General features: G+C 45.0%; 1 long non-coding RNA gene across 1 annotated transcript in view; it reads left to right on the top strand.

The window, feature by feature from the left end:
• The first annotated feature begins 5,482 nt into the window (after window positions 1-5,482).
• LOC122420071 overlaps window positions 5,483-19,604 on the top strand; it is a 36,287-nt gene continuing 22,165 nt past the window's right edge. The window contains exon 1 of the long non-coding RNA XR_006263166.1: window positions 5,483-5,581. This is a non-coding gene — a long non-coding RNA (uncharacterized LOC122420071). The remainder of the gene's footprint in view (window positions 5,582-19,604) is intronic.

Genomic DNA, 19,604 nt, shown 5'->3' with positions numbered 1-19,604 from the left:
CTTCTCTCTTTCCGCACACAGATCCTTGAAGCCAGAGTGAAATCTTGAGTCAAAGGCCATTTCACATGCACTATGCTGTGTTTTCCTACTGACTTTGCCACATCTTATCAGGTCACTTCTTTCCTCCCAAATACTCCACGGCTGGGAAGGCCCACTTGGCTTGACACTCCCGGGTGCACAGACCGTCTCCTCCTCTCCTGCCCCGTCTGGGCCTCCCAGGCAGCTGCTTGATTCATGCCTCCCCTCCACTGGCGGGACTCCCGCTTGTCTCCCCAGGCCCACAGCACGTGTTCCCACCTCTTCCGCGCTGCTTTCCTTGCTTGCCTCCCAGTGGGATTCCTCTCTCCTGTGAAAGGACTTCAGGGTGGCACGTTTTATTTGCTTTGGATTCTGGCTGCTGGAGTGTGTGTCTGTAAGATAAGATAATCCTTTAAAGGGTTTTCGTTGTAGTACCCTCTTCCCAGGCTTGCCCTTGCAAGAGAAGGAGGGTGATGAGCGGCCACGGTGACCTCTTGTGCCCTGTGGGGGATGGGGAGGTCCCTGGCAAGAAAATCGATAGCTTCAGGTCACCGTGTGTTGGTGGAAGAGGACCTCTTCCCATCCCTGAGGCGAGACGGCTGGTCCTCAGGCCAGCTGTGGGGAGGGCAGAGGGAGAGGTAAAGAAGATGGGGAGCGTAGACACTGATGGAGCCTTGAGAAGGGGTGGTGCCCTTGCCCCGTGCCAGGTGGGAAACCAGGCAGCTTTGTTGGATCTGAGAGCAGAGGACCTCTGAGCTTGAGGGGAGAGTCTAGTGGCAAAGCCACTATAGGACAGGTCTGGCAGAAAGGGCCTCAGCCTTATACAGTGAGCTTCCAGTCTCCCGGCCTGGCACGGAGAGACGCGGGACACACAGACTCGGGCCTTGCAGCAGAAGCGGTCGGTGTCCCCCGTAGCCCCCGTAGCTCTTGGGCTGCACCTTCTCCTTGCCTGCTGGCCTGCCAGCTGCCAGCCCCTGTGTCTCCTTGCCAGAGGGATTCCCCTGGTTGCTCTGCCCTTGCACTGGCAGGCCAGTGTGCTGGGAAAATGAGACTACAGCAGCCCTGAAGTCAGCACTGATGGAGCTGATGGATCAATACCCCAGCTCCCTCGCCCCTCACATGTACTCACTCTCCACTGTTTCTCAGAGTTCCCGGCAAGACTGAATGCCACTTGCCCACTGGGTACTGTGATAACACACTCTGTGGCGGCTTCCTTCCCTTCCCTGTCTCACTGCTGTATCCCCTACTACTGGGGGGTATCACCTCCAAATAAACGATTGACATGATTCTGGAGGAACTCAAAACCAATACAAGCTCAGAGGCCCTTGGGAAGGAACGAAGAATGACGCAGCAGGAAGCCTCAGGGCCTGACATGGGCGCGGAACTCTCCCAGGGGACTCTGCACAGGCAGGTGATGCCCATGGGCCAGATAGGCGCCTTTTCCCAGAGTCTGTGTCTCACACAAGCCGCCTCCTTCCTCTCGCCACAAAAACACAGCAGGACAACCAGGAAGAAAGGGAATGGGGGCTTGTGCTTTAAATTAAATTGATTTGTTGAAAGAGGAGAATTGCATGGTCTTTTCATCTGCGTTTGTGGGTGCTTCCTCCAGCTGTGGCCTTTACCTGCTTCCCTCTCCATCTGAGCTGCCTGAAGGCAGGGAATGGGCCTTGCTCGGCTTGTGACGGCCCATCCCCTGGTGTCTCCCATGAGGGACACTTGAGCCCGATTCAGTCCACTGGGGAGTGTGCCAGGAAGTGCCGATGGCCCTAAGGAGCGGAGAGCAGCCCCCAGCTGACGGCCAGTAGGGAGGTGGGGACCTCAGGCCGATAGCTGCAAGGAACTGAACTCTGCCAACAACTGAGTGAGCCTGGGAGTGGATTCATCCTGGGTCTCCAGTTGAGAACCCAGGTCGGCTGACACCTTGACTGTGGCTCAGGAGACTTGGAGTGGAAGAACCAACTGAGCCCACCTGAAATTGTGACTTGAGATCATAAATTTGGGTTGTTTTAAACTACTACATTTGGAGTGATTTGTTCCAGCAGCAACAAGAGACTAGTACAGAGATTATACCAACCCTGTGAGTGCTACTGTGTGTGGCAACTCTGGCTGAAATGTTGAAATGCAGCCTCTACAGCGAGGCCCTTTGTGCTTTGGGCCATCCTGCAAAGCCTGCAGGTCACATGTGCATTTCCTGTGAGGGCGGCTTGTTAAGGATAAGAAGCGAATGAAGAAAGCTGCAGGCTCCTCTGGGTCTGAAGAAGGGAGACATGGATATGGATCTGGGGTGGCTTTAGCTGGTTTTGGTATGATGTGGGGGTGACCTCTGAATCATAGAGTCTGATGACCGTTTTCTGACTTTCTTCAGGACTTTTGGCAGATATAACCCTGGAATCTGCCAAGAAGGCTGGTTATGTGGGCAGAAGAAGGGGTCCAGGGACAAGACTTAACAGCACCCCAGCCGGTTCATCTCTCTATCCGGGTGGGATGATGCCCTGAGGTTTACCTTCAGGTTTTCTTCAACTCTTTTGCTTCTCTTCACCCAAGAACAGGGTACCTGGAGGCAGGAATGGGATTTACTTTTCCTTCCCAATTCAGCTTCTCTGTTTCAACAGGTTTTAAGCTAATGGTCGCTATGGCTGCCAACTGGGGCTGTCCATATACATCCCAGGGGTTGCGGTAGGGGGTGGGGGTTCAGTTTGATTTCTGTGAAGAACGTAAGCAGCATCTTCAGCCCCCAGATGGAGGAAGTGGGAGCTGGTTTCCTGCCTTAATCACGGAGCTCTGTGGGACCGACTTCTTGTCTCGAATGCAAAGCCCTTGCGTTTGTCTCTTGCTGCTCAACCTAGAATGACTGTGAACTATGGAAGCAACCATGTGTAGGCTTTGGAAAACCGCTTCTGCCAAGGTTCAGGGGAGACTGACCATGGGGCGGGGACCAGAGCCCCCCTCACACACATCTGTCCTCTCTGGCCCTCGGCTCCCTCCTGGGTGAAGACACTTGGCCTCCTTAGATGGCTTCCAAGGTTCCTTTTGACTTTAGAATTATCGGTTTGAAAAAAAAATCTGGTAGAACAGACACTAGCTGTTGACAGCAGTAATCTCTGCTGGGGTGGGAATGGGGAATAGCATTAGACATTAACGTCCCAGGTCAAAGTTTAGAAAATATTTAAAAATAATTTTTGGATCATGTGCAACAAAACATTAATTTTTTAAATTGCATTTTTTTTGGTTTTCCTTTCTAAAAAATGTGCTTTCTGTTATGGAAAATTTCAAACATATAAAAGTATGGGGTAATGAATTCCCACATAGCCATCACTCAGCTCCAACCATGGTTGGCTCATAGTCAGTCGTTTCACCAGTATCCCCACCTACTCCCCCCCTCCTTCTGTCTTATTTTAAAACAAATCCAAGACATAACATCATTTCACTCAATACAGCATGTATCACTTTTGTAACTAGAAATTAAAATTTACCTGAGGCATTCTGAAACTAAATATACCTCCATACTCTTCTGCAGAAGCACCACAATAGGATGGAAATACAATGTAACTGTTAGTCTTCTGGAGATCTGGAAGAAATCTGTTCTCTACCCATGATTGCCTAACAATGTTTAATCCAAAGGAAAGAAGCTCTAACAGTGGAATTTCATTTATCTGTGGGAGGGACTGTACTGAGGGACAGGGGATGAGGGAACACTGTCAGCCACTCCACTGCGTAGTGTGTAGAGCCAGTCCTGGGAGGGAATGGCTTGCTCATTATCTTCCCCAACTGTTTCGCACTGTATGCATCAAATCCCATAGTAAATACTGAGAATTATTTTAAAGGATCTCTCAGGAGTTTGGCAGCTTCCCTCCTCCCATTCAACAGTTTCAAAATCCCTGTTACTACCACCACCCTCATCAGATTGTGCTTATTAAAGGTCCACTTGGACTCACAGCCCCACCTGTTTCCCGCTGAGACGGGTCCTTGACTTAAATTTCGGGGGTGAGTTCTCCCGCTTTGTTCATTTGGATTAGAAACCCCGTGACGTTTGACCTGGTTTACGTTTTTCCTTTTCTCTTTTGAAACAATAAAAATGTTTCGTGGGGATTCTGGACTACATTAGAGGGTCGTTTTCAATTTTCATGCGAGACATATGGAAAGACTCACCTCCACTTACAGTTTATTCCCTGAGACGGTCTGACCCACAGCCGACACTCCGAAATGGAAAAGACCTTCCAGGCAGTCAGCATTTGAGCACATTTCCCGCCCTCGGCCTGTACTGACCTCAGCTCAAGTCAAAACTCACAGGAACGCTAGACTTGGATGATCCGGGACATGGAAACGTTCAATCCTGAAGTGTGCCCCCTCCTCACTGAGGCTGGGGCTCCCCAAGCTCTTCAAGTGCGGTTGGGCCTGAGCCTGGGGGTGGGGAATGGGCTGCTACAGCGTTTCTTCTCTTTCTCTTCTTTGGTAGAGGGGGAGAGGCCCATGGGACTTGTTCTATATGGCTGATGGTGCTTCTTTTTGCCTGCTTGAGTTAATGGACAAAAGCCATACATGGATGTCTGCTGGACTAGTTATGTTTTCCTTGCAAATACAAATCTAAAGTGCTGTAGCCCAGACAGCTTTAATGCCTGAGTAAACGCTTGACCTTTGATGAGTTTCCAGAATTGAGATGTTCGGGTCTTTTGGCATCATTAGGAAATGGACTCGCATCTGACAGGTTAAGGGGTGACAGCAGTAAATACAGACAAGATCATAGAAGCTGGGAGTCACAGGGTGGGGAACTGGAAAATTCGGTCCTGCCATCCAGGCTCTCCAGCCTTTTGACATTGGGGATTAAGAATGGCCTGCAGAGGCAGCCCGCAGTAGGGAGATTTTAAAGGAAGGATTCTTTGGGTGGAAGCAGATCTGGCAAGGCAGGAGGAGAGGTTTTTTGAGAGAGAAAGAAGAGACGAAGGCTATTTTGGGGGATGGGGACCAGGGGAGGTGGGGCAAGGGAGGGGAGAGATGGAGAGATGAGTAGCGAGAAGCTTTGTGGTGGATGAACCTGGGATCTTTGCAGCTGTTTTCCCAGGAACCCTGATGAAGATTTTGCTTTCTTCTCAATTGTTTTCAGTTGTTGCCCCTGACACTGATGGGCTGTGATGCTGATGGGAGCCTGGAGCCTAAGGTGGTCCAGATCTTCGGGGTCACAGAAGAGGGTAGAAAAGCAGGGTGCATCCTGGGAGACAAGGAGGTTTCACCACGAAATAGATTTGGCCTTTTGTTGGACTTGACCTACCCACTTTCCTTTTTGACCAGGAGTGGGTCGTGGGGTGGCTGCTTGCATCCGGGACCATCAGGTGTATTCCCAGCATCGTGTGGAGAATGGGTGTTGCGGGAATCCAGTGATCTGCTGGGGCTGGCTTTCCCAGCCTTGCGTAAAGTGCTGAGTCCTGGTGTACTGTGCAGGCGGGGGCGGGAGTGGGGGGGTGCCGAGAAGCGCCCGACAAAGGCACATGTCAGCAAGTCCTCCATCCGGCCGTTCGGGGGACTTGGCAGACCAGCCGGAGTTTCCTGGCATTTGGTTCTGAAGTAGGTAAGGCCAGCTGGCTCCGGAGAGTTTTTTGTAAAGCTTATGTCAGTCTGCGTCTTGGGGTCCTGTTTGCTGCCTGGGGGGTGATGGAGCTGGCTGGCCGAGTCCCAGCTGTTCCTTTGGGGGCCCACGTGGAGATTCTGGACTCCGATAGCATCTTTCAAGCCAGTAGAGGATGGGGGGGGGTGTGGGTGTCGAGCAGGAAGGTAGGGCTGAGGCTAGAACATGGTGGGGTGGGTCTAACAGCCGGAGCTGGTCTCTGGGGCTTAAACAAGCCAAGGAATTCTCACTGACCTGGAGGACAGACAGGGGGTGTTCCCTTTTCCCTCCTACTGTGAAGTTTTCTGAGGGAACCTAGCCCTCCCTGGGGCGCTGGGCTGTGAGGCACCCCTTGAAAAGGCATTCTTAACCCAGTACACCCACACAGGCTTTTTCTCTGGAAATAAAAAAAAATGCTCCAAAGCCCAAGTTTTATGCAAACACTTAAGAAGGCAGGCTTGCTGCCTCTTCGCATTACGATCACTAGACAGACTCCATTCCAGGTCCGGGCTGGGGGAGGGGGAAAGCTTGGGGTTTGCCTCCAAAGCCAGGGATCTGTTTCAAGTGATGTGTGTGTGCACACTGGACTCCCACTGCTCCGGCCTTAAAGGTCGTTCACACTCGAAAACTTCAAGTTTCTTCTCTGGTGCAGAGGGTTCTTTTTCCAGGGGATCCCAGTCCCTCTAGTGCTCCTGGGAATGGAAAGACCCCCCACCCCCACCCCATGCAACCAAGGGTGAATGGGAGAGCATCCCACCCACGGCCCCAGGCTCGCTAAGACGACCTGGTGCTCCGTCTGCCTCCTTCACCCCGAAAAATAAAGCCCCCCGGGGGCCAGGAGGTCCCAGGAGTGGCTGATGCGCAGCGTGCTTGCCGTGTGCCAGGCAGTCCTCCTGAGTGCTGTGGCATGGAATACCTGATTTAAGCCCCACACTAATGATGACTATTTATGATCCTCACTCTGCAGAGGCGGAAACTGAGGCCCAGGGAGACAATGAAATGAGCACAGGTCGTGCCGCCAGCGCGCAGGGGGAGCCAGGATTCGAACCCATGTTCTTCTCGCGTGTCTCTGCGCCTGCGCAGACTGAGCGTGGGCGGGAGGGCTTTGGCTTTGTGTCCTGGGACCCGAAGCTGAGCATCGTCTGAGAAGGAGCCTTGATGGGGGCGGGGAGAGGGAGGGGGCTGGAGCCAAAGCAGCAGCGAGGGAGATGCGGGTGGAACTGGCTTCTTCCCGGAAGCTCACTGGGGCTCTGAGCAGCTTGGCGGCCGCGGGCTTGGGGGTGATTGCCCCAGGCCCCATCCCGCCGTCCCCAGGAGCCCAAACTACACCCATGGATAAAGCGGCTTTCGTCTTCATCCAGCGTTCGCCTCATGCCAGGCCCAGGTTGTGGGGAACAGAGAGGAACAAGATGCAGCCTTTACAGGCGATTCTCAGGCCATTACATCCCGTATTTGATGGCGAGGGGTAAAGAGGAGGTTGGTGTAAAAGCCGCCGCTGTTGCAGCCCCTTGGCACCTTGGGAGAATTCCACACGGAGGATAAAACACTACTGCTATTTGGAGAGACCCCTTTAATGGGCCCGTGGGACGGAGGAGGGCTGGACGAGGAGGTTTGGAGAGGAGTTCAGTTGTGCTACGTGCAAGGAGTTATGGACTTACCTTGCTGAGACCCTGAGAAGGAGTTTGGGGTCTGAGCATAAGTGATAGGAGTGAAGAGCTCTCCCCGCCCCCCGCCCTCAGTTACATCCTTATATCTTACCTTGGAGGATCTGTGGAGGGTCTGAGGCAGGCAGTGGTTAATGAGATCTAGCAAAACTGAGGCCTAGAAACTTCCACTTTAGAGTTGTGTCCCACCAGTGCAGTAGTTATTGCTGTGATTTCCTCGTTGCTCCTCTCTGCCCGAGACCTCAAGTGAGTAAAATGCAGCGGTCACTCACAGCAGTGCGCCTGGGAAATGCTGGCGTCGTTCCAGGCAGTGAGGAGATAAATAACAAGGAGTAAGGGGCTGCAGTGACCAGTGACCAGGAACGGATTCTTAACAAACCGGTCTTCCTCCAACCATCTTGAAAGTGAGGGAGGTGGATGGGGGGCTGACCCTATTACTGCAGAGAGCCTGGGGCTTGGGGCTGGGACAGCTTGAGGTGGGTGAGGCACTGCCTCTGGCGCGTTTCAGGGTGCCCCCAAACTCAGCCATCAGGATAAATCATACTTTGATGCAACCTTTAAACTGTCAATATACAGAAGTCTGATGAACAAAATAGCAAAATTTTAAATTAAGATAGAGCTAGTGTATTAGGGATTATTCCTCTTGCCTCAGGCTGCAATATGACTGAGCAATGCATTGTTATGGATCCTGTCTTTATTTAAAATGTTGATAATTCATTCATCATTGATTTTTTGTGTTGATTTATGATTCTTAAAACCTTGCGTTAAAATATGACTTATCAAAAAAAAAAAAATATGACTTATCTTGATGGCTGAGTTTTTGGCACACCTTGAAATGTGCCCAGGGCGGATATCTTACTCACTTTGCCTTGGTCCTGGCCCTGCCTGGGGACGTGAGACATCATTTTATTTGGCCTTAAAGAAAAGAGTAATTCATGAACCTGTGGGTTCATGGGTAAGGGCCGCTGCATGGGTGATACACTCTTGCAGAGTACTGTCCGAGACTGGTTCACTATTGACAGCTGTCTCTCCTCTGGCTGGTTAGTGCTGTCAAATGACAAAAATTAAACAGTTCAGTACCAGGTTTGATGTGCTTTACTCAAGGGAAAATAATCCATGGACTGGGGGAGTACAGTGCCTCACAAGCAGTGGGGCATTCTTCCCAAGGGATTTTGGGCAACGGGGAGTTTTACAGATGTTAGAAAAGGCGATGGGCGTGGTTGGCTAGGACGTCGGGACTTTCCTTAGAAAGCAAGTGGGTCCTGTTTTGTAGGAGAAGGTGAGCTGGGTAAAAGTTGAGTTGGAGGGACTTCCCTGGTCCAGTAGCTAAGACTCCATGCTCCCAATGCAGGGGCCCAGGTTCAATCCTAGGTCAGGGAACAAGATCCCACATCACGCAACAAAGGGTTCACATGCTTTAACTCAAAATCCTGCATGCCGAAACTAAGACCCGGCATAGCCAAAAGAGAAAAAAAGCCAGTGGAATCGGAGGATTGGGGTTGGTTTCCTTGACATTGAGCTGTGTTCTGGCCCACTAGAGTGGCCTGGCTACCATGGGTCCTGGTACACGAATGACCTTTACAAGTGCCCTGACTGGGAACAAGCCCATATTCACACTTCATGAGAGGCAGCAAGGCTGGGGCCTCCCTGAGCCCAGATGGTGGGCACCGACCCCAGGGACCCAGTGTCCCGAGAGGGACGTCTTTTGGGAAGGAGGTTGATTCGCTTTTGTCTTAATGAGAACTTTCTTTGGATCTCTGTTCCCCGACTTCACTGCACATTTCAAAACAACATTCCTTTATGAACAAGCACCAGGACATCAAATACTTCCACACCCCATGCTAGAAGCGCTTCAGGCCATGTTGCTCTTTTACTTTTAAATAAATCATGTAAAATCAGATGTTAACTCTCTCTGAATAAACCCAACTGGAAAGGCTTTTTCTTTAATAACACCAATGACAATCAGAAGAGGTGCAAAGAATATGTGCCCCTAACTATAGAGCACCAGGGTTTAGAAGGAAAACACTTAAGTTGTTACATATGTAACAAATAATTCTTATTTATGGATGGTGAGAAAAATGAGCAACAAAGCTTGGAGGGAAAGTACAGCAGGAAATATATTAGCAGGAAGCATGATTTATGTCTTTGAATGGGGCCCATTTCTTTAATAAATGGATTTTGTTTGGCATCTTGGTCAACTGCAGCTCCACCCTACCTTTTAATTATTAAAGCTTGTGTTGGGTTCATCACATATGGCAGCTTTTTGAAACCTTTCTTCAGCCAGCAAACGATGAGATAGAATTCCAGGATATGCGACTCAAGGGAGGTGTACGTACTTCTCAGAGTCCTGAGATTACAGAATGCTGCCGCTGGCCGGGATCTTGGAGGTTGACTAGTGCAGAGTCACAGTCCCCACCTTGGTCACCCTACACCCCCTCCATTTATGGTGAGGAAGATAACTCTGAGGCGAAGGAGGCCAGGCAGGAATTTATGGTGAGGAAGATAACTCTGAGGCGAAGGAGGCCAGGCAGGATCACACAGTTGGCTGGTGGTGGAAGTGAATTCTTGTCTAAGAGATGCTTTGTGGGAAGACTCAAGACCTAAAATTTTAGACTTGGTTTCTTTCTTTTACTTTTTCTCTAAAGTACGACATCAAAGAACAATGTCATTAATTGGTCTTGAGTATTGGATAGGTGGCCTTGATGATAACTCACGAAAAGCCTAGTGAAGTGAACGTTGCACATCGTGTCCGACTCTTTGCAACCCTGTGGACCTTACAGTCCATGGAATTCTCTAGGCCAAAATACTGGAATGGGTAGCCGTCCCCTTCTCCAGGGGATCTTCCCAACCCAGGTCTCCAACATAGCAGGCGGATTCCTTACCAGCTGAGCCACCAGAGCACTCAAATCTTTGATTTACCTCTATGATGGTGATGTTCAGTCATAAGTCTTTTACATTATTAATAACAAGTTTAATGGAGACTTTCTAGCCAGTATTGTTTCCCTGTAACGTGAAGAACTTCCTTTTGGATTCTTTGTAGTGCAGGACTGCTGGTAGCAAATTTTCTTACCTTTTATTTATAGAATATATAAATAATTTGCCATACTCTTGAAGGATATTGAATTATGAGTTGACTTTTTTTCTCTCTCAGCATTTAAAAAATGTGATTTCCCTGTTTCCTGGCTTCCATTTTTGTCTGATGATAAGCCAGAGATCATTTGTGGCATTATTGTATGTAATATGTCATTTGTCTTTTTCTGCTCAAGAGTCTCTCTGATTTTTAGTTTTCAGGAGATTGACTGTGATATGTCTAGGTGTGGTTTCCTTTTGTGTGTCCTATTTTGGTTTCTTCATATATTTTTTCTGTTTCTCCTCTACTTTTAGGATTCCAAATACATGTGTACTAGATTTTTTTTTACACTAGTTTTTTCTACTGAGGCTCTGTTCACTTTTGAATATTTTTCTGCTGTGGTCCATAGAGTAGTTTCTATTGATACATTTTTTTTTAATTGATACATTTTTAACCTCACTAAATCTTTTGTTATCTACCATCAGCTGTGTATTTTTAATTTCAGGTTTTAATTCTTAGTTCTAGAACTTCCACCTGCTTCTTTTTAATTGTTTCTGTTTCTCTGCCTAGAGTTCCTATCTATTCCCTTATAACAAGCGTATTTTTCTTTACTGAGCATAGTTATAATAACTGCTTTAAAATCCTGCTGAGAATCCTAAGTTCTGGGCTATCTTGGGGTTAGTGTCTCCATTGGTTACCTTCTCTCTTGAGTATGAATCACATTTTTCTGTGTCTTTGTAGGTCTAGTAATTTTAGATAATTTCCTGAATATTATGGATGAAATGTTATAAAGACCCTGGATTCATTATATTCCTCTGAAAAACTCTTGATTTCTCTTTTGTTTGTTTCTCTGCTTAATGTGCAGTTAACTGGGGTGAATTCAAACTCCAAATTGTTATCGCTTCTGCGGTGGACAGCAACTGAAATCTCAGTTAAGTTCTTTTATCCTCAGTTGGAACTGCTTGAAATCTGCCCCAACGGTGTGTATAGGTTGGAGGCAGCCAGAGATTTGAGCAGAGTTTTTAGACTGAATCCAGGGCTGTTTCTCTGTAGATTTCTTCTTTTCATGATGTTTCTCCAACCTTCTAACTGTTGTGGTCACCCTAAACTCCTCTGATTATTCATGCCTCTGAGACTAAGGGGTTAGTTTTAGCCAGCTGCACAGTAGCTGACTAAGGCCTGCCCTCAGGCAAAAAGCTGTGAGTGTGTGTGTGTGTGTGTGAGTGAGAGAGAGAGAGAGAGAGAAAGAGAGAGAACTTTCTGTAGTTTTTACCTGCCTTGGAACTTTCTCCAGTGTATTCAGATAGTTATTTTTTTATATATTTATCCGGAGGTTAGTTTAATTGTTATTCTGCCATCCACACAGTGTAATCCTCTTTTTTACCTTTTAAGAATATAAAATATAATAAATGTTCACAGCTCTTTTTCCTTCCAATTCATAAAGGTTTTTCTTCTGTGTGTGTCATGTATTCCAGCTGTGTCCTGTTGGAATGTCTCTACTGCACCATTCATTCCTTCCCTTATTGGGGAGGAATCTGTGCTTGCGAACCTCTCTGTGTGAAGTCACAAGGGATCTCCTGTCGGCTCAGGATCCTCTGCGAGGGACAGAGTGAAGCCAGGTTTGCTGGCTGATGTCTTGGGTCCTGCAACATCTCTCCTCTTGTTTATCCAGTCCAGGTTACTGCCTGACCTCCAGAGTTAAGTTCTTTCTGCACTAGCTGGGTAGAAGGTGATGGTGGCCCTGACACCTTACCACTTTCTGATGTGGAAATAAAATTGGAAAGTGAAAAGAATTACAATTTCAAGGTGCAGGTGGTTTTATAACAACTAGGCTCATATTCGGGTTGAGGTAAAAGGTCAAGGAAGTTGGCCTAATTATGGAGATGTGGTCGGTTAGGAGCAGACGTGGTGAATTTGGTTCAGTGGACTCAGTGGTCTGTTTTCACATATTGATAGTTTGAAGCTATGCTTTTCTTCTGTTACCCAAGACTCATCTATGAAAGCGTTTCTTAATATCTAAATAGCTGCAGGGCTTCAAAGAAGCAGAGAGTGAGAGGAAAAAAGATGTTAGGCTAGTCTGTAGTTTTAAAAATACTTTATTTTTTAGAGCAATTATGGGTTCACAGCAAAACTGAGTGCTAAGTACAAACAGTACATGTTGTCTTCTCCCATCCCCCAGCCCCTGGCACACGCACAGCCTCCCCACTATCAACATTCAGCCCTGAGTGGTACATTTCTTATGTTCGGTGAACTTACACTGACACATCATTGAGTCCATGGTTTACATTAGGGTTCACTTGGTGTTGTGCATTCTAGTATTTGGACAGATGTTTAATGACATGTGTCCACCATTATAGTATCAGAATAGTCTCACTGCCCTTGTAATCCTCCGTGCTCCCCCTGTTCATCCCTCTCTCCCCTGCTACCTCCTGGTAACCACGGATCTTTTCTCTGTCTCCTCAGCTTTTCCTTTTATAGAATATCAAACAGCTGGCCTCATACAGTATGTTGCCTTTGCAGGTTGGATGCTTTTACTTAGTAATATGCATTTAAGTTTTCTGTGTGTCTTTCCATGGCTTCCTTGGTTCATTTCTCTTTAGTACTGAATAAGTTTCCATTGTCTGAATGTACCACAGTTTATTTATCTGGTCATCCATCGAAGGACATCTTAGTTGTTCCAGGTTTTGGCATTTATGAATAAAGTTCCTATAAACATCCACATGTGGGTCCACATGTGTGGACATAGTTTTCAGTTTGCCTGGGTGAATATTAAGGAGCTTGGCTGCTGGATTGTATGGTAGGAATCCATGTAGCTTTGTAAGAAACTGCCAAACTGTCTTCCAAACACTCCACCAGGAATGTTTGAGAGTTGCTCTTGTATCACATTCTTGTCAGCATTTGGTGCTATCAGTATTCCAGATTTTGGCCATTCTACTAAGAGTATAGTGGTAACTTGCTGTTATTTTGTTATTTCATGATAACATATGATGTAGAGCATCTTTTTATATGCTTACTTTGCATCTGATTATCTTCTTTGGTGAGATGTCTGGTTCAGATCTTTGGCCCATTTTTTAATTGGGTTGTTATTTCCTTCTTGTTGAGTTTTGAGGGTACTTTGTATATTTTGGGTAACAGTCCTTTATCAGATAGCTCTCAGATAGCTCTTTTGCAAATGTTTTCTCCCAGGCTGTGGTTTATCTTCTCATTCTCTTGACAGTGTTTTTTGCAGAGCTGAAGTTTTAAATTTTAATGAAGTCCAGCTTATCAATTATTTCTTTCATGGATCATGCCTTTGATGTTGTGTCACTGGTTTTAATAACAAAAACAACCATAATGAGACTAACCCAAGGAGGGATGTCAACTGCCATAAAAGCAATCGTTTTGTATCAACTAGAGTTCCATGGTAATGTTTTATTTGGCATTTGAGGATCCTTCCATGCAAATCATTCCCATGGACATGTAATACGGAAACGTATATGTTTACAATTACTTTGTAAATGGTATAGCTATTTCAAGTGAGATGTCAGCGGTAGAAATAGATTAGGCTGCATAGGTGAGTCCTGATTTGGGATTAGCAAGCAGCAACCACTCTTTGAGCTGCTGCTTCTGACATTTTGCTTGAACTGAAAGCCAGGTCTTATCAACAGAGGTGTTCTTCCATTCCCTGGGAAGCTGGTAATCATGTGCTATGGAACAGTGTCCCCCCTTCACTGTTCCCAGCAGTAAGACTACAGCTGCTAATGACTATACTCTACAGAGACACTGAACATCAGGATTTGTAGTAGGGGTTGGTATGCCATGGCAAGTAATGACAGTCACAGTAACAAGTCAGTTACCTTCCAAGGAATTGGACTCCAGTGAAATACATGTCAAGGAGAACTTTGGGAAAAGATATTGGCATTCCTGATCCAAGAGATACCACAGCTGGTGTGTTTATCAGCTGAGTGAGTTCAAATGGAGGGGTAAGTGACGAAGAACTCAAAGGAAATGGGGGCTTCTTAAAGGTGACATCAGGAACTGCCAGAGCATCACCTTCACTGTATTCTCCTGGTCAAAGCCCATCACAGGCACAGCCCAGATACACGGGGGAGGAAGAAAAGATCCTATCTTTGTGGGGGGAGTTTGTGGCTATCATTAATTCACCACATTTAGTAATTTCTCCCCCCACCCCATCTCTTAGACCATTGACATGAAGAGCCCCAAATAATGGTGCAGTAATTGTGGCTTCCGTGGGACTCTTCCTCTGTTCCCTGGGGTGAAATGATTGCCCTCGGAACCAGGATCTCACAGAATCTAAGACTGTGGCCATGGGAAGCACCTATTCTGCAAGCGTGCTCCTGGGAGTGGAGGTGAAGGGGGCATTCCTACTTCTACTTTTAGGTTTCTGGAGCCACATATTTTATTGCTGGGGACAGAGGGCCACACCAGCTACAGATTCAGTGCAGAATTTGTATCCCCGAGGACAGGACCTCAGTTCACTCAGTTGTCTCTAAGAAGGCACGTCAGCTGGGCCTGTAACAGGCCATTCCTTCATTTTCGGAGAATGGCTGCCTCTGGACACTGAAATATTGGGCAGAAGCAGTCACCCCTTCATTTCTGTGAAAGGCCTCCCTTGAGCTGAGGCATGTGATGTGGGATCTTGTTTGGTCAATCAGACACTGTTATCCCTCCAGTGGTGGAACTGGTGGAGGCACTCTGGACGGGGCAGACAAACACATCTCCAGAGGAGGTAGCAGCTCCAGGAAGAACAAATTCCTGCCCCCTCCAAAGGAGAAGGAGTCCAGTGGGATCGACTTGCTATTATCAGTGACTGGCTGGTCTCCTTGAGAGACGGCACCATACCGAGGGCTCAATGTTCATCTGGCTGCTCGCAGGCTGAGCAGTAGCCAGGACCAGCCGTGGTGAGAGAGAGGCCATCGTTTGGTACCACACACGGTCTCCATTCCTGTCCTCTGGGGCATCCTTAAGTGAGGCTTGGTGCGGCAGTTCACACCAACAGATCCGGCCTACTGACCCGTAAATCAACTCAAGATTTTTTTCTCTCTGATATCTGGTAGTAGCAAAGGCCCTTCCTAAGCCGAGAGACCGGAAGTGTGGGTTGAGGACAAGGCTCTGGTGTCAGCCTGCCAAGTGGCATGTGAGTTTGGGCCATTTGTCTGTCTGTCTCCTCAGCACTGTCTGGGCTGCCTGATCCTGAAAGTGCCATTTCGATCACGCTGTGGATTGCTGTACCAATGGGTACGGGCTGAGGAGGCTGCCACAGGCGTGCACAGCTTCAGCAAAGTTGCAGAGCACACAGCAACGAACAGGGTACACACCTGAGGCGAGATGCTGGTAGGGAGAAGTGGGTGGAAGCTGTCGCAGAACTGGCCCCCAGAGCCATCGCTGGAATCTGAGATGCGGTGGTGGGGATGTGAGGTGGGGCCCCAGAGGCATCCGGTCTCTTTTCACCCCATCTGCTTTGGTTCTGCTATCCAAAACTGATTTAGAGTCTCTGCCCCCAACTCTAATCAGTGTTTTGAGAAAACAGAAAGATGAGATGGGGAAAGCAGAACAAGAGACCTTGGAGGATCTCTAGCCGTGGAGAAACCACGTGATACCCATTGTAACCGTTAATACGTTCTCTCTGTTAAAACACTTGTCAAGTTTTATTTTGTTGTTTGTGGTTCCCTAGGTATATACCCAAGAGTCATGAAAAACATACCTCTAAGGAAAAACTTGTACACAAATGTTCATAACAACATTGTTCATAATTGCCCAGGAGTGGAAAAAACCTAAATGTCTGTCACTCGATGAGTGAATAAACAAAGTGTGGGATAGTCATACAATGGAATATTATTTAGCAATAAAACTGAAGGAGACACTGATGCATGCTACAATGTGCATGAACCTTGAAAATATGATGTCATTTAGTGAAAGAAGCCTGTCACAAAACCACATATTATGATTCCATTTATGTGAAATATACAGAATAGGCAAATCCACAGAGACAGAAAGTAGATTAGTGGTTACCTGGGGCTGAGCGGAGGGAAGCTGGGAATGGACAATGATTGCTATGTTTATGTGTATTCTTTTGGGGTTGCTGAAAATGTTCTAAAATTTGATTTTGGTGATCACTGCAGAACTCTGTCATTATGTTAAAAATCATTTAACTGTATACTTTAAATGGATGAATTTTATGGTATGTGAAATACATCTCAATATAGCTGTGAATAATATACAAATGGAAACAGTAAAAAGTAAGGTTTTTTTTTTTCTTCTTCTTCTTCTAGCTGCCAATTCCCTTCCCCAGAAGCTACCACTTATCAACTTCTTAGATGTAGTTCCAAAGATATTTTATTTATATTCAAGCACATGTACATATGTGTTTTTATGTAATTTATTGCATAAACCAAACACTGTTCTTTACCTTACTTTTTCATTTAAAAATGTATCTTGGAGACATAAACAGAGAGAAGAATGCCCTGTTAAGATAGTGGCAGATAGGAATAACAGGTCTACAAGGCAAAGAATGCGGAAGACTTACCAGTAACCACCAGAAGCTAGGAGAGAGGCATGGAACAAAGTCTTCCCTGGAGCCTTCACAGGGACTATGGTCCTGCCAACACCTGGCCTTCAGAACTCTGGATAAATATCTGTTTTTAAGCCAAAAATCAAACAAAAATATACCTTGGAGATTATATCTAAGGTTGACTCCTCTTAAATAATCTAAAATATAATCTAAATTATATCTAAGTGACTCCTTTTAAATAGTGGCATAGTATTAAGTTTCATGACCATGAGAACCATAATTTATTGAACGAATTCCCAATTGGATATTTAGAGTGTTTCCAATTTTTCCTCTTTTAACAAAGATGGAATAAACAACCTTGTCCAATATTATTCCTTACATTTGCAAATATAACCCTGGGATAAAGTCTTCAAAGTGGAATTACTGGATTAAAAGACAAGTGTATGTTAAATTTTGATAGAATTGCCAAACTCATCACTGTAGCATTTGTGGGGAATTACTCTCCCACTAGTAATATTTGAGTGTGTCTCTTTCCCATAGCCCTGTTAGTACTAGGTACTATAAAATTTTTAATCTTATCAAATTGATAGTTGAAAAATTTTATCTCACTGTGGTTTTTATTTGCATTTTTGTTATTATGAACATGTGGACTATCTTTTCCGTGTTTAATACCATCATCAGTATCATTACATTCAGTAATGTTATATTCACTTCGTTAAGTCAGTTGTAGTTTCTTTTCTGTAAATTATTTATAATGTTTACTCAGTTTTCTATATACTGTTGTTCTTTTACTGTTTTAGGAGCTCTTTATATATTAAGAAAACTAGCTATTTGCTCCATTTTTTAGCAAATACTTTTCCAAATTTTTTCATTTGTTTTGATTTTATGATTTTTTTCCTTGACTATGAGGGCTTCCCTGATAGCTCAGCTGGTAAAGAATCCGCCTGCAGTGGAGACCCTGGTTTGATTTCTGGGTTGGGAAGATCCGCTGGAGAAGGGAAAGGCTACCCACTCCAGTATTCTTGGGCTTCCCTTGTGGCTCAGCTGGTAAAGAATCCGCCTGCAAGACAGGAGACCTGGTTCGATCCATGGGTTGGGAAGATCCCCTGGAGAAGGGAAAGGCTACCCACTCCAGTATTCTGGCCTGGAGAATTCCATGGACTGTATAGTCCATGGGGTCGCAAAGAGTCGGACACGACTGAGTGACTTTCACTTTCACTATAAGGAAAGTTTTATTTTTGTGTAGTCAAATATATTATTATTTCATAGCTCCTGGATTTTGTGTTATAGAGGTTATCTCCATTTGAAACTGTAAAAATAACTATTTGTTTAGTTCTAGTGCATTTATGGTTTCATTATTTTACATGTATGTATTTATAAAATCTATTTTGCTTTATGGTGTAAATAGGGATCCAATTAACTTCTTACTAGATGCCCTTTTATTGCTTCTAACATCATTACTGAGTGGTCTACTTTTCTCTATTATTTAATAAGCCGCCTTTGCTGTGCCAACTTGTTTGTATTTGAGTCTCTTTCTAGATATTCTGAGCCACACTACATTTCCGTAACAAACATTTCTTGATCATGGTGTATTTCATTTATATATATATATAATACTAATAAAAATATTTAAATTGTTGTTGTTGTTCAGTCTCCAAGTCGTGTCCAACTCTCTGCAACCCCATGAACAGCAGCACACCAGGCTTCCCTGTCCTTCATCATCTCCCAGAGCTTGCTCAAACTCATGTCCATTGAGTATTTAAATATTTAAATATATGTTTATATTTATTTATATTTATGTTCAATTTTATTTGGTAACATTTTACTTGGAAGATTTTTGCTTCAATATTCGTAAGTGAGATTAGTCTTTCGTTTTCTTTTGAGTATGTCTGTGCAATGTTTATTGGGTTTGCAAAACAGTGATATACTCACTTCTTTAAAAGATTATGGAAATTTTCACTCATCTTGTACCTCTGAAACAGTTTGAATAGCATTAAAATTATCTAGTCTTTGAAGGCCTATTAGAATTCATCTGTAAAACCTTCTGGGTCTAGTACTTTTGGGGGAATTAACCCTTTAATAACTATATTTCTTCTGTGGAAACTGACATTTTAAACTTTCTATCTCTACTAGGGTTAATTTTGGTAAGGGATATTTTCTAGAAAATCATCCACTTTGTCTAGGTTTTCAAATGTACCTGCATAGAATTGTGCAATTTAAGATTCTTGATATTTTAGAATAGCCACTGATTCAAGAGTTATATCTCTAGTTATCATGTTTTAATCTGTACTTCTGCCTGCTTTCTTTTATAATGATTAGATCTATTTTGTTGATATTTTTTCAAAGAAAGATCTTTTTATTTATTAGTTCTATTTGGTTTTTAACTCAATTGCCTCTGCTTTTATCTTTGCTATTTCCTTCTCTCTACTTTCTAAACTTCCTTTTCTAATTTTTGAGATAGGTATTTAATTCATTTATTATTACTTTCATTTTGATTTTTATAAATATTTAATCTATGCATTCTCTTTTTACCTTTGCTTTAATTGTATCTCAAAGACTCTGATACATACTGTTGTCATAATCATTATTTTTAAAAGAAAGAAATTGTTTAATTTCAATTTATATTTCTCCTTTGGCTACAGAATTGTTTAATAACTGAAAATTTTCCAGATGAAAAAGACTTACTGCCATTTTATTTTATTTAAGCCTATCACATTGTAGTATTGTTGGTTTGCATTATTA

The sequence above is a fragment of the Cervus canadensis genome, chromosome 18, assembly GCF_019320065.1.
Source record: "Cervus canadensis isolate Bull #8, Minnesota chromosome 18, ASM1932006v1, whole genome shotgun sequence".
Taxonomy (NCBI): Eukaryota; Metazoa; Chordata; class Mammalia; order Artiodactyla; family Cervidae; genus Cervus; species Cervus canadensis.
This window is presented reverse-complemented; position numbering and strand designations above follow the sequence as displayed.